We start from the raw sequence: 14,851 nt of genomic DNA on the forward strand, positions 1-14,851 counted from the left end.
AATCTTCGGTTAGTCCTGGAATTCCTACAGCACTACCAATTAAATCTACAAGTCAATAAATAGCAAACTGTGTCTATTAATTAAAGACTACAGGTCACTCTGTTGGTATCCTCACTCTAAAGGGTTGCACAAGACCTTTTTGTTTTGAATATTTTTTGAAGATTGTTTTGCAAGATATGCAATCAACAGTTAACAAACAGCATTTTAAAATAAAATTGAAGAAAAACAAGATACTCTTTTGTTAAAAAGTAAAAGAATGCCCAATCATGGAGAAGAAAGTCCCTACTTTAAATAAATGCAGTAATTAAAATGGAATCATAGAATGAGTTCCTGGGCTCCCAGCACACACAGCCAGGTCATATTCAGCCTCCCATCCACCTGCAGATATTTTTAAGTTACCCATTTAAAAACAGACTGAAGCCTCAATTTATTTTAAATTAGCATTGTTACTTTAGCTTCTCTTAAATTCTTGGGAGTTTTCTCCTGAGTTTAATGAGCTTAGCAGTGCTTTTACAGAGTAAGTGTTTAACATGTGCTGACCATACAACCAGCAGGATAATTTCCACTGGAGAAAATGATTTCAAGCTCCATAAATCAGAAGCAAATTTACAATGTTCTCCTCTAATTGCTGGGAATAGTTTGAAAGCAAGAGGAGAACAAAAATATATTAAAATAAAAAGCATGTTTTAACATATTGCAAACAAAAGAATCCACTGTGTCATTGTAGTGACATCAATTCACTCTCTACTGAGTACCAGGGGAGTCCTAAATTCAGATGTCACATGTGGTAATTACTGCAAGCTCCCTGAGCCAATTGGGTAGAAAGGAATAGGAAAATAAAGGAGAGCCTCTTACAGCACACTTGCACAACCCAAATGTCCAGATCAGAAATAAAATTATCAGACTTCTTACAGCCTGTCAGGAATTCTTTCCTATAAGAATGCATGTAAAAGCCCTATAAAGGTGAAGGCTACTCGGATTTCAAGAGATTCATGAAGAACGTTTCCTGTAAGGCCAATACAAACTACAAAGTAAATGTATGCATGAGAATTAAAACTCTGCTGAAGCAGCACAGCATCACTGGAATAGGTACAACCACCCATTTTAAAACAGTAATTGCATCTGGAAACTTAATCAGAAGTTAAACCTTAAACCCCAGATAAGCCTGATTGTAATATGCACAAAATAAATCTTCAGGCTAGGAGTGTGGTGGAGAAATAAATCTCTATTTCTTACAGGTGTTAAAAATCAAAATAACATTCAGCATCCAAGGCTTTTGTTTGGAAATCCATCACGGGCCAAAGCTCCACATTTTTATGGATTCATTTATAACCCATTTTGCAATCACTTGCTGCATGCCACATGCAGTGTTCTGTGAAATCAGCTAACTAATTACAAAGTGCTGAACTGGACATGCCCAGACCCAGCACAAAAGAAAATTCCTACTGCTCTGCTCATTTGAAAGTCAAATTTCGAAAACAGAAAGGGGAGGCAGCAAACCTGCATTTCTGGGAGACATCACGGGGGCTTTCAAGCACAAACCTAGAGCTTCCAGATGTGAAGATGCAAAGGCTGCCTCTTTTTTTGGGATATCTTAATGATGTCATCAATGCCTCAGAGGTCCCACTGCAAAAACATTGCCTGATGGAGCATGGCTGACAGGTTGTGCTTATAAGGAAGGGGAATATGAGGTCAAAGAGGGTTCTGGACATTAGGATACATGACATGAATGTGTATGGAGGTTGCACAGTGCTTGTCTTCTCCTGGCTCCTGTCTGCCTCTGATCAGTGCAGTTATGTCCACTCATAGAAAACACCTTGTGTGGCTCAAAAAGGCCAATGAATCCTCCTGAAACTCCTCTATCTGCTGCTAGGACAGGATGCACTAGAACCACACTGGCTTCCCAGGCACCTGGATGATGAAAATAAATTTTCCAGGAATAGGAGGATGCTGGAAGCACAAGATCCAAGGTCAGCTGACAAAGGTGACAGCAAGCAACGTGCCTCTAGAGAATGCAGCATCATGAAGTAGCTGCACCCAAATCTCTGTATCAGACAGAGCTGAGAGGAGTAAGAAGATCAGGAAAATGCCTTGTGACTTGGCAACTGCAATTCATAACATTTGTGCTCAAAACTGTCTGCCCATTTGCCAAAAATTCATCTAAGAAAAAACCCAGCCTGGCTCTTTTGCTTTGGTGACAATCCTCTGACGGGATGTGGAGAGGGAGGTTGCTGAGGGAACGTCAGAGCCATTTAAGGAGTGAATTTTGTGAGGAATACAGATGGGAAAAAGCAAATGGAAATTGCTGAGAGCAGGGGGACACACTGGTCCCTACTGGTCCTGTCTCTGAGGCAGCAGGGGCAGTGCCATGTCAGGGCAGGGCATCATTTCCATAAATTTGTGGTCCTTTAAGCATCAACATAATCTAGTGGAAGGCAGTTGGAACCAGATTATATTTAAGGTTTTTTCCAGCCCAAACCATCCTGTGATTTTATCAGTGCATGATAATTTCAGCTTCTAGAAGGTATAATTGTAGTGACTAGGCTTGTAACAAGTGTGGTTGTCTTTTAGGAGACAGGGATAATTCTCTTGGTGAATTAACCATTTTTACCTGTCATGTATTCTCTGTTCAAATGTTCTGCCAAACAAAGCATCAAGCTGTCTGGTAGTGTAGTCTGAGGGTGTGTGGGTTACTGTGCCAGCTTAAAGGCCAAAACAATTACAGGGATAATCTCTATATATTGTGCAGAAGAACAGGACAGTTCATTTAGGGAAATACCTGTTGAATCTGGAATTCTGTGCCTTGCAATGCACATTTCAGAAACAACCAACTAGGTATGTGATCATGCAATTCTACATTGCTTCTTCTCTTCTTTTTATTTAGATTTTTTTTAATGGAAACTTCTTGGCACAGCTTTTCAGTCATCACTAATGAGCACAACTGCAGTGGGCTGTAAATAAATAATCACATTTGAGACATAAAAGGAAACAAACTTGTTCTTGTGACTTCAAAACATCAGTTTCCTTTTTTCTTCTAAACATTCACAAGTTCTTATGTATTAATCAATATGTGTGATGCTTGAAGCTTCTTAAAGCGTGTACCCTTTTGGTTTGTCTGGCTATTAATTAATTCCTGATTAATTGTCATTAATCAGGAAACACTAATGTAAAAAATACCCAAGATAATTCTTCCTTAAATTTCAGCAAAAATCTCACTAGAACTTACTCTTCTTCAGACAGGGAATCATCATGAACTACAAAAATCCATAGACCGGACTTACTTAAAAAATAATTCTAGTAGTATTGGTTTACTGATACTAAGATGTGAGTGAAAATACACAGCATTTCCAGGGTGTAGTAAGAATTACAATATGCCTTCCTCTAGCAAATAACAGCTGTAAGTTCTTTAAAGTCTTGAAGGGACAAATTGAAATTCATCCATTCATCCATCTAAAGAGAAATGTCAACATTTTTTTCAAATGTTCCAGTTAAGTTAATGTGTGTTATTTATCTGTTTCCCTTTCACAGACCTCATTCTATGAGTGCCGAGATCCATGTTCCAGCAATGGGAACCAGAACCATCAACAACTGCCCAGTCACAAGACCCTCTTTCACAATTTCATGCTCTGTTTTACCTGAGCATTTGAAAGGGCTTGAAAAGTGCTAGCTCTCTTGTAGGGGCAATGGTGACATAAAACTAGACAGGATGTTAAAACAACTGAAAAACTGTTGAGTTTTCTCCCATTAACAGCTGCCCAGGAAAAAGCTCAGCTCCCTCTCCTGAAGACTGCAGCAATAGGATTCCCAATATCTGATACTGTGAAGCAGTAAAAGTTGTTTCACACTCACCCATCTTAATTGTTATGCAGGTAAACCATATTTAGTAAAAATTAACTTTTCCAACCTATTTAAATAGAGAAATATTCTGCACCATCAGAGCTGTCAGATCTTTCAGGGCTGTGGGATAATCCAGGTGCTGTAGACAGAGGGAAAAAAAGCAATGGGGTAAGTCCCTATACCATAAAGGAATTCCCTCTCTATCCACTTCAGTGTGGCTAAAGCTGGCCTTGCTTGATTAAAAACAATCAGGTTGTGCAATCCTTTGGCTCCGTGGCTTTTGGAACACAGGATGCATGAGGGGCAGGAGGATTCTGAGCTGGTCAAATCAAGCACCACTGTTTGCTGTTACAAGAGCACCTTCTACTGCCTGTGCTGTGGCATTGTGTTAGGAATGCTGAAACTTAACACAGCTCCCTCTGAACTCATCAGTGCCCTCCTAAAATAATGTTAAAGGGTGATCTCATGTATAGTTTGGCAAAGGAAATTATGCAGATTTCAGACTACTTGTGTTTTTAGAACTATTCTTTGAGCTTCAATTCAAAATCTCAAATATTTCCATGCCTATACTCTGTGACCCATGCAGATGCTTTCCCTGCTTTTCCCCTGCACTTATGTTCAATTTCTAGGTTTTATTTCAGTTCAAGCATAACTGTTGAGACTATTTGCAATTTTGCTGGAGTGGAGGATCACATAGCTCATAAACCAGCCATTAATAAAGCAGCAGCTTTAATTACAGTATGTTTCCAAAGCTGAGGCATTTGAATTCCACGTTCTCAAGAAACAACAGTGTCCTGCCAAATTATACACTACAGGAACTATAAACATTGTTTAGAAAAATGCTACTACAACCATCAGACACAATTAGTCATTACAGATCTATCTGCCAGGGAATACTGGAACTTTTCCTTCCTTTTTTTTCCTTCTTTTTTTTTTTTTTTCCTCTTGGTTCTGTATTCTTGATAAATCTGCCCAAATTAAATTGAGTGTCCTCACTTAAGTATCTCTTTCAGGGGAAAAAAAAGCTATTCATGAGTTTCTTGTCAACTGTCCCATGAATCAATTCAGTTGCAACATGACACCAGAAAGAAGCTCTGACCTTAACAAACCTTATGGACACCAAAAGGGATGACTCAGCAATTGAATGGAGAGAAATAGAAATCATCCATTAAATCATTTAGTGGTGACAATCTTTTTTGTCTTAGTAACCTAGTTCTCCACTTACGGAACTAATGGAACCATGGCCACCAAAAACTCAGTGTATTGTGAGTTCAGATCTCCTTCTCTGCCAGTTTAATTGTGAATAGCCTACTCTTTTTCTTTTTTTTTTTTGATAAATGTAAACAATCTTGAAAAATCCAACCCTGTACTCTGTTCCAAACAGTTCCTATTTCAGACACGCTATGCAGAAAAACAGTCTCCACAAAAACTCAGACAGCTTAAAAACTAATATGAGTGGCCACATATAAACAAAAAGAGATTTTTGTTCTCTTAGAAGACCCCCTTGGGACTGGTACTGCAATACATCTGAATGATTGTGGGTTTATTCTGTCATCTCACAAGATAAGGCTTCCATGAACTTGCTCTCTAACCACGTGCACAAGAGCTTGGAATTTATCCTATTGTTCAACTAGAATGCAAGATGTGTATACAATGCTGTCATCCCCTTGCTTGGCAGTGTCCCACTCTACATGAGAAGGCTAAAAAATTAGTTTCCAGAGATGAATACTCAGCAGAAATCTCAGCACCTCGTTTTTGCATATTTTCCCTAGCAAAAATTCAGCCCAGTTTAGCTTTTCTCCTTTTTCTATGAGCGTCTGGATAACATCAAGTGCTGTCAGTTAGGCTAATTCTGTTCTTGTGTGAGTGGATTCATTTTGACATCATTCTAGACCTGGCCTCAGTTTTGGGTACATACCAGTGGGGACAGGTGGAATTTCAGTAATAACTCTTGTCTCCTTGGCTGTGTTATAAAGCTAACCTGTGGAATCCAAGCAGACAAAGCAAAAGTGTGCTGAGGTAATTGGTATTTTATTTTGTACAATTTCTATTTATATTGAACATTTTAATTATTGAGAACATATCTTAAATCTTATAGACAAGACTAGTTTTGCCACTTTTCATGAATCATGAAAGCGATCTGCTTTTAGAACACTTACTTTTTGTACCATTTTCTAAAATTAAGTTGTGGGAGCTCAGTCTGTTTTTGCCCCTGTGTGTTTGGACATTGTGAGTTGATAATTGTAGCATGTTTGTACTACAAACCGTGCTCTGAACAAGGGCTTAAATCTGTTCAAGTTTCTTCATGTGAAAGGAATGTTGGCAGGGCTAGAGAGAAAAAAAAAACCAGTAAAAAAAAAACGGTCTTGCACGAAGAAAGGAACTTTTTCTGTGCAGTAAATGTGATGTGAATAGAGAGAAGACACATTGTTTTCCTCTTGTTCTGGCACATACCGAGTGAATCAGGTGTGATTGTGTTTAATCTTGATCTATCCAAACAGGTTGCTGCTTCGACTGTGCATTTCCTCAAAATTTGCTGTTTGCTTTCAGTAAATTATCTCAACCCTCAGTCTCTGGCTTTGTCCTTCTCTTGCTTAAAGGAGCAGGGAGGAAGGGCAGGAGCTTATTTGGAGTCGAATTTCCAGCTGGTGTTAAACACCACAGTGCCGAAAGTGGCAGTCATGACAACAGTCTTTCACTGCAGGACACACTGCAAGGAGTTATCTTATTTCTTTGGTGGAAACAAGGAGTCCCAGGCTTGAACTGAAAAGAGAGCTGTTTGGGACAGGCATTTTGAAAAGCCCTTTCTAATTTTAAGGAAAGTGTCAATGTGCAATAGAGTGCCTAGAAAACTCTGGAGCCTGTGTCATGGATATCTTTAAGGACATGTCAGAAATGACCTCAGTGGCTTTTTGGTCCTTCCTTGCATGGGAGAGAGGAAAGTCTAAACCCCTCAGGTGGATGGAAGTGGGTGTAATGGCAGATTTGAGCATTTTCTCTATTTCCTCACAAGAAGACAGGTCAGAGGAAACCCCTCTGCAGGCCTGTCCAAGACTCAGCTGTGCCAGGCACTCTGTGTAGCTTTGAATCAGGCCAGCAGTGTGTGCAGTCTGTCCTCACCACTCCCCCCACCCTCTGTGGCCCCAAAAATTGCAGGCTGTGAACCAGAGGCAACTCAAAGCTGTCCTTCCCTGTGCCACAGCAGTGACAGAGCTGCTCTCCCACCACCAGGAGGGGAGGCTGCTGGAGTATCTGCCCTGGATTGATGGTTTCTTGGTAATTTTGGGAGATCAGAAAATAAAACACTTCCTTCCATGCCTTATACATACTGTAAGACAAAGAAATGTAATGGGAATATCTTCCCACTCCTGCCCTGTTCTGATGTTTTTGTCCTGTTCTGGTTCTCTTGTCCTCATTGCCAATAGCTCTCCATTTCTCAAAATCTTTTCAAGCTGGCAGTTGTTAATCAATAACTAAATATTTGAGGATTCTTGCCTCACTATGGGATATTGGAGCTGGAATAAGGTTGAGTGATGAGCCATTCACAATTTTTTACTCTTAGTTAAATCATTAATGTTTATAACCTGCACTGCTATTTCTAAAAATATCACTCATATTCCAACATCACTGTGATACTACAACAAATATTTGGAAATTAGATAAACTTCAAGTTAGTGAAATGCCATAGGGTCAAAAGAGATTTGGAGAACAAAACATTTCAGTTCATGTCAGGGATTTACAGAAACAATAAAGTTCTATTATTTTCATATTAAGTTCTTTCAATCTCCCTGAAATTCTTCCTTCTTCCTCCCCTGCACTGCAAGATACTAAATTTACGCTAAAACTAGAGTTTTGAACAACTGTTGAATTTCTCATTTTATCTTAGTAAAATCCTCTTAGAACTAGAGAAAGGCCAAATTGTTTGTACTTTTGTGTTATCAAAATGTAGTAGAGGAAACTATCCATAAAATGTTCACTTTGTAAAGACTTGACTGGCTTTTTGGATGTAGCTTATGTTACATGCAAAGAGTTCTGATGGAAGGTTTACAAAGTTATATATAGTGTGGGAAGAAAGATGACCCTACTTATTGTCATTTTAAAAATGTCCAACAGTCTTCATGAAGTCCTTAAAATGCATTTTGATTCTTTTTATTCTCTTGAAAAAAACACTCTTTCACTTGTTCCATCCACATCTGCACAGTCAGAAACTGCCCTGGAAATAAAACATTGTGGAGGAGTTTTATTCCTGCTGCTCAGGCATTTTGCTTCTCAGACTGGCAGACATGGGAATGCTGGGAAGACATTGTGATGAATTGTTTGTGGGGGAAATAAATCCCTGACATTTTTCATGGGTTATCTGCACAGTTGGTTAAAATACAGCACTTCCAAGGTTTTCATACAATTTCCCTTAGCCAGAACACTGCTGGGAGGCAATGCAGAGCCTAGGCTGGTAAAGAACTGGGATAAGAAAGTCACAGAAAATGGAAGAAGATGGATCTACCAAGACCCTTAAAGCCATTAATTTTCAAGGAAAAGTTTCTTTGCTTCAATAAATTCTACAGGCATTAACTGATGTGGCTAAAGTATTCTAGGATGTCTTCCTACTCAAACTTCTTATTTGTTCATTTTCAGAAGGAAGAAGAAGTTTAGTTAGATCCAAATTTAATAGTAAGACCTCTGGTACAGTGAAGTATTTATGTCTGATTTCAGCCATGGGGTTTGTGTAATTTTCTTTTTCCCAGAACTGCCAGTTCAAACAACTGTAGAAAAACGATCATATCACTTTTTTTCCCTATTTGTTTCTGTATCTGGAGCTCCGATTAAATTCTTGGTGCTAGAAAAGGTAACTCTGGTTTGTATACTATCATCAGGTATACAAAGATCACATCCTTAACACAGAGAAGAGAAAAAGTCTACAGGAATGAACACCAACATCAGTATTAACTATAAACATCTCATTTTCAAATTATAACTCTACATATGGCGTTTTGTTAGGTCTTGTGCAAACCCTCTGCCTCATCATCTCCTTCTGCAAGTTGTAGCTGAGTGCAAGAATTAATTATGTGACCCGTGGGTAGTGAAAAAGGTTTGATGAGCCAAAACCTTCCATTCATTTCATACCTTCATAAAAGCATTGTTCTGATTTGCACCATTTCCAGTGAAAGGAGGATGGATGGTACTTGGAAGAATTGCATCAAGGCAAAATATTGTATTTGGCATTTAAATTCACAGTTGATAGCAGTTTCAGAAATGCCTGATTCCGACAGTCAATGCCAAGGGCTACATTTTTTTGTATTCTGTAATACTCCTCAATAATTGCTCCAAGACTCATACAGAGAGAACTGTGCACAGTGAAGGCTGTTACTAATTCTTTGATCAAAATCAGATGATTTGCCTTTCAGATATTTCTGAGGTTCCAAGCTGTTCTTGCTTTGGTTTTTGCTGTAAGAATACTTGATGCAATGTACAACGTACATGTTTGCCCCAGCTCCTGAGCCTTGTACATGTGTGAGCAACAACAATCAAGGTGCAGTAAATTTCCTGAGGATTAATGCCTGGCTGGGAGGGGATGAAGGTCAGCAGCACAGCCAAGGATCATTAACCCAAACTGGTCATTAATCTCAAAAAATATTTCATAGCAAGTTCAGTATTGTTATTTTAAGATGGCAATGAAAAAAAACCATGGCTGTAGGAATTTTTATTTGACAGGTTTCATGGTAATATCTAGTATATTTTATAAAAAAATAATTTGACTTAGAAGAATTACATTAATTAATCAGACCACCAGCCTATCTCCCAGTGATTGATTAGTTTTGCTTTCTTTAACATATGTAACATCAGAAAGGATTTATAATTCTTTTTTCCATGTGCAATTGCTGTGGACCTATTAAAGAGTGACCTGATTTGTGTATCTATTTACAGGTTTCTATTCCCTTCCCAAATTCTAACTCCTAGAGCTTACTTACATCTCTCTCTAAATATTTGTTTGATGGAACATCTACTCAGGGTATTACATTTCAAAGTGATGTTTCAAAAGGCTGTTCTTTGCACAGTAAGGATACTACAGATTTACTCCCTTTAGAAGCAGAACTCCATCTTAGTACTCCCTTTCCTGAAATAAGTCCCAAAAACCCCCAAGATACTGGCAGCCCTTTTGTTTAGGCACCAAAGATGCCAAGGAGCTCAAATATCCCCCCAAATCTTCTGGCATATTCCAAAGTAGCACTGATACAGGTGACAGCTGATGAAAACCTTTACAGACTCAGCAAAAAGGGGAAAAATGCAATTAATCTTACACAATCCGAAAAATCTTTCTAAAACAAAAAGCTTTTTTTTTCTTGTTTTCTTTGTTAGTTCTGTGTTTCTTCTTGCTAGGAAACTTCTTCCTGGGAGGTGCTCCTCAGCTTCTCATCCTTTGTAATTTAAATACCTTTTGGTAGAGATTTGCTGCTGAAAGGGACAAAAATCCTTGAGTTCAGCTCTCCAAGTTTACACGCAACAGATGCAGATCTCCAGAGCTTTGTCTCAACTTGCCGCCACATCACAAAATATTGTCCAACTTTTCTTACAAACTTGAGCCCCGCACTAAGAGACCAAAGTGAGGGAGAAGGAGTGACAAGGATTCATCTCAGCAGTTTTCCTGGATCCAGCTGAGGTCAACCTGCAGTGCTTTGGAGCATGGCTCACCAACCAGGCACCTTGAAAGTTTGAATTCTAAATCACCTCATTCATTCTTCCTGACATATGTTATGTCTCTACTTGTAACATATTTTTAGTATTTCCTTTAAAATATATTAACAGGTGTGAGTGTGAAGAACAGACAACTTAAGGAGGTGGTTGTTACTGGACAAAGACTCCGTTTGGGTGTAGTCCAATGAAAATATTGCAAGCCAAAAATAAAAAAGCTTCACAAATCTCACATTCTTATTGTAGATCAGGCTAACTCAGCCAGGAATATGCTAATCTTCAGGTTCCTTCCCACAATATATTCAGTTTCTTCTTTCAGTCATGCTTTTTTGTGTATTTTCTTTTACTCTTCCTTCAAAAAAGCTAAGAAATGTAATTAAAGTCGATATTAAGAAAAGTAATTAAAGTTGATATAAAGTTATGGAAAGCCATAGAAAACATGGCCTCTCATTCATAGTCCCTTGCACTCAGATTGTGTTGGTGGCAGTTTGCTCCTGTCTTGTACTGCCATAAAATCCCTCACTATGGGCCAAAGTTTGCTATTCTATCTTCGACCGAACAAAGTATGGTTTCAAAATGTCATTTCTGAACAACATTTCAAGGATTGTTTTGAAGCAAAAATCCTTTTTAATATCTCTTTATTAGGTTTTCACAGTATAATACAGACAGGAAAAACCTTTCTTGTCTTTAATTTTCTAAGTTCCCAAGAATTGACTCATAGTTTCAATTTCTTCCTTTCATATGATGTAGTTTTTAACATTCACTATTTTAAAAGCTTCCCTTGTCTTCCATCCTAATCTATTCTCCAGAAAGTCCAAGTCTTTTCCTGGCTTCAACAGCTTTCCATCCCCCATTAATGAGCTTCTTTACAAAACCAGGACACAAAAGATATGATATAAAAATACATATATACATCATAAGGTAACATATATTCCATTAAATAAAATTTTTAATTGCCATTATAAATATATGTATGCTTACATATCTCAACATCAATATACATAATACTTCCAATTTTATTTCCTCTCCTTCTAACCTAAGGTATGTCTATGTTATCTCAAACAGATTTTTACTGATTTTCCATTATGCTGATTTATTTTCTGATGGATGACAATAAATTTATCCTGAAATGTATAAGGACAATTATAACTGTGTCTTCTAGGTTTTCTATCTTCTGTTTATGAATATTACAGTGGTTATAGCTCTGATGAAGTCAATAAAATTATAAATTAAAATAGGTAAAGATCTGGTGTGGTGCATTTAAACCCATTCAGATGCCTATGATGAGACAAAATTGGTGTTAATTCTTGCTTTTTCTAGCACTGACTAATTGAAATAACCAACTGACTGTGTTGTGGCTGCTTCTCTGTACAGGCTGCTATAGAACTTAATTTCTTGTGAGTTCCTGGAAAAGCCAGACATCATTCCTGCTCACTGAAGGAGGAAATGTTGGTAACCAGTTATGAAAGAAAACTCCACCACAGCTCTGCTGCTTTAGGTGCTGTGGCTTAACATGCAAATGAAAACCAAAGGACTTGGTCATCAGTGACTTAAAAACCCCAATTCCATTTTTGCCATTAGCAGCAGGTTTTTCCCAGGTTTCTGGCCTAAATCCAGTTAAAACAACTATATATGACTACTTACTAAACATTCCCTTTCTGCTCAGTTGGTTATGGCATTATTCACTGTCTCTTCCCAAGTGCTGAAATACTTCTATGCACTGTTAAAAATTCCCTGCCTTTCCCCTGAGGCAGCTGCATTTCAGTGTTGGAGTGATGTAATAATTCCTTCAAGAGTTTGCAATTGGTTTTTAAAGCTTCACATGCACTCCAGGATCTTTCAGGGAAGGCTGTAAACAAACTTCCAGCATTCCTGCTCTCTAATATGTCATCCCTGGACCATTCCTTAGCAGGTCTAAAAATCCCACAGCTGTGCTATGATGTACTGCAGAATGATGTAAGGGCACAGATTTTCATCAGTCAGGAGGGAAGTGATAAGAGATTTGAGCTATTCACCTTGGAAATAGAACTGTGTGTAAACCCAGATTTGACTCATCAGGCAGTATCTGTGGAGATTGGGATGTTTTCTTGGAGGATAAACCCCAAGGTTTGTTATTTGGTAGGTTAGGGAACTCAGGTATGGTTAGAAAGGGTCATAGGGAAATGTGACACTTGGAAGAAAAAGTGAATTATCCAGAGACTAGAAATGAGTAACATCCAAATGGTTTTCACATCAACAGCAGCAGTAGTTCTTCACTTAATATCCAGGAAAGCAGTAAAAAGATGATATTCTTTTGGCCTTGGTTAAGTGATGAGCATGTTATTCAAGGATGCCAAGGTCAGAAAGGGATGAAAACATTTGATTGATGTAAGAGATAGAAGCAAGGGAATGAATGAGAGCAGGAATAAAAACCAAAAAAACCCCAAAGCTTATTGGTTAAACAAACATCTCAAGCATGAGATGGTGTCAAAAAGAAATAGGGTAAATGACTGATCACTAAAAAAGCCGTGTCTTAGAAGCCAAAATATATAATGTAAAATAAGAATTATTAAAATTTGAAGGGTTCAAGGCCAGGTTAGACAGAGCTTGGAGTTACCTGGTCTAATGGAAGGCAGGGCATGGCAGGGCACTGGAATGAGATGATCTTTAAATTCCCTTCCAACTCAAACAATTTTATGGTTCTGTATTTCTATTGAAGATATTAAATACTAGAACAAAAAAGATTGGACGTGTCCAAGAGGACAAGAAGGAAAACAGCAGGACCTCTGTACTACTGACCTGGGATAACAATTAAAAGGAACAGCTGAGTGATGATTTTGGCCATGTGGCAGAGGCAGGACACCTTGCTACATTACTGCAGTGTCTGTCTCCATTTTTAAACACCAAAATTAATCTGCTTAGGCTCTCATGCAGCTTGAGATGTGATGTGGAAAAGCATGAACTAAGCTGGAATTGGCAGCAGGAGCCTGAAATGAACAAGAAACTGAACATAAGTTAGTCATAAACTATATTGAAAAAGAATAGTGACAGATGCAGTCACTACTGGTGACTCCTGAAATTTGAATCCTGGGGCTGTTTGTGCTTAGTGATTTTATCAGGATCCTTGCCATCACTGTGATGGCAACAAGAAATCAGGAGACATCAATTTAAAATGAAATTATCAGAATGTGAGCAATAGGCAAGCAAAAAGGGAACTTTTAAAACCAATAAAATGCTACAGAGTTGTCACTTTATGGTCAGTTATTTGGAAATTATTGAGGAAAACTTAGGAAAACGAGCTGATCACAAAAGGTCAAAAAATGTTTCTGCAAAGGAAGTGTAACCATGAACCTGGCATGTACCATGAAAATTCCACAAGAGATAATGAAGCTTGTAAATTATTCAAAGCATCCGTAAGGTATTAACTTTAATATTTTGTGCCAGTCACATTCAGGGTGAAGTCAGACTTGAATCCATGTGCAGAAAGTCTAGAAGTGTGGTAAGAGAAATTAAAATAATGTCTTGCGACAGGAAAATTTTTAGAGTGTGTTTTATTTAGTGAAGGAGAACAAGGGCTGATGAAAACTTCTCTTTGCCTACAAATCCACCAAGAAAAACTGTGAAAATAATTGCTTAAGTTTACATACTTGACAGAAGAATGAGTGTAAAACTTATCCCCTCTGTATTTATGCTAGGATCTACAAGGTTTCTAATTATTAGAGCACTGAAGTGTTACCTTTTGATTAGAAATTCTGATGGCAAGAGAATGATCTACTTTTAGGAAGATACTTGCTCAGCTGAAGAAAGAAATTATGAGGTTTCTTCCAGCCTTCTCTTGGCAGTTCTGCTCTTTGTAGTTATCCTGATTGCCCTACTTCCTCAAATGCAGCAAAACAGGAGAATTTCCAAGTCCAGCACAGGCCTAGGTCTCTTCCAGGAGATGCATCTGTGAAATGTTTGAGAATTTTACAGAGGAAGCCTTTGAGGGCTAAGAGGAAATCATGGGTTAAGGATTCTGTATGAGAGGCATGGCCCTGAATTCCAGATGGGATGAAGCCATACAGCTTAGTGTAAACAAATGGTTATGATTCCTGTCAAGATCAATTTTTCATCTCCATAAAGCCTAGTTTAATAACATGGCACAGGCACCGCTGAAAAAGGGGAATATCAGCTTTCCAACAATTTCCCAAAATTGAAATAGAATCTGTTTTGGCAAAAACAGTACAGTTGTCTACCAAGAAAAACATTTTAGGTAGGTAGTTATGTAAGCAGTAAAAATAAATGTTTTATAAAATGCACCCACAAGGACTTAGAAGTATTAAAAAAAGCCCCCAATAATAATTAACCA

This window comes from Motacilla alba, chromosome 1, assembly GCF_015832195.1.
Source record: "Motacilla alba alba isolate MOTALB_02 chromosome 1, Motacilla_alba_V1.0_pri, whole genome shotgun sequence".
In the NCBI taxonomy this organism is placed as follows: Eukaryota; Metazoa; Chordata; class Aves; order Passeriformes; family Motacillidae; genus Motacilla; species Motacilla alba.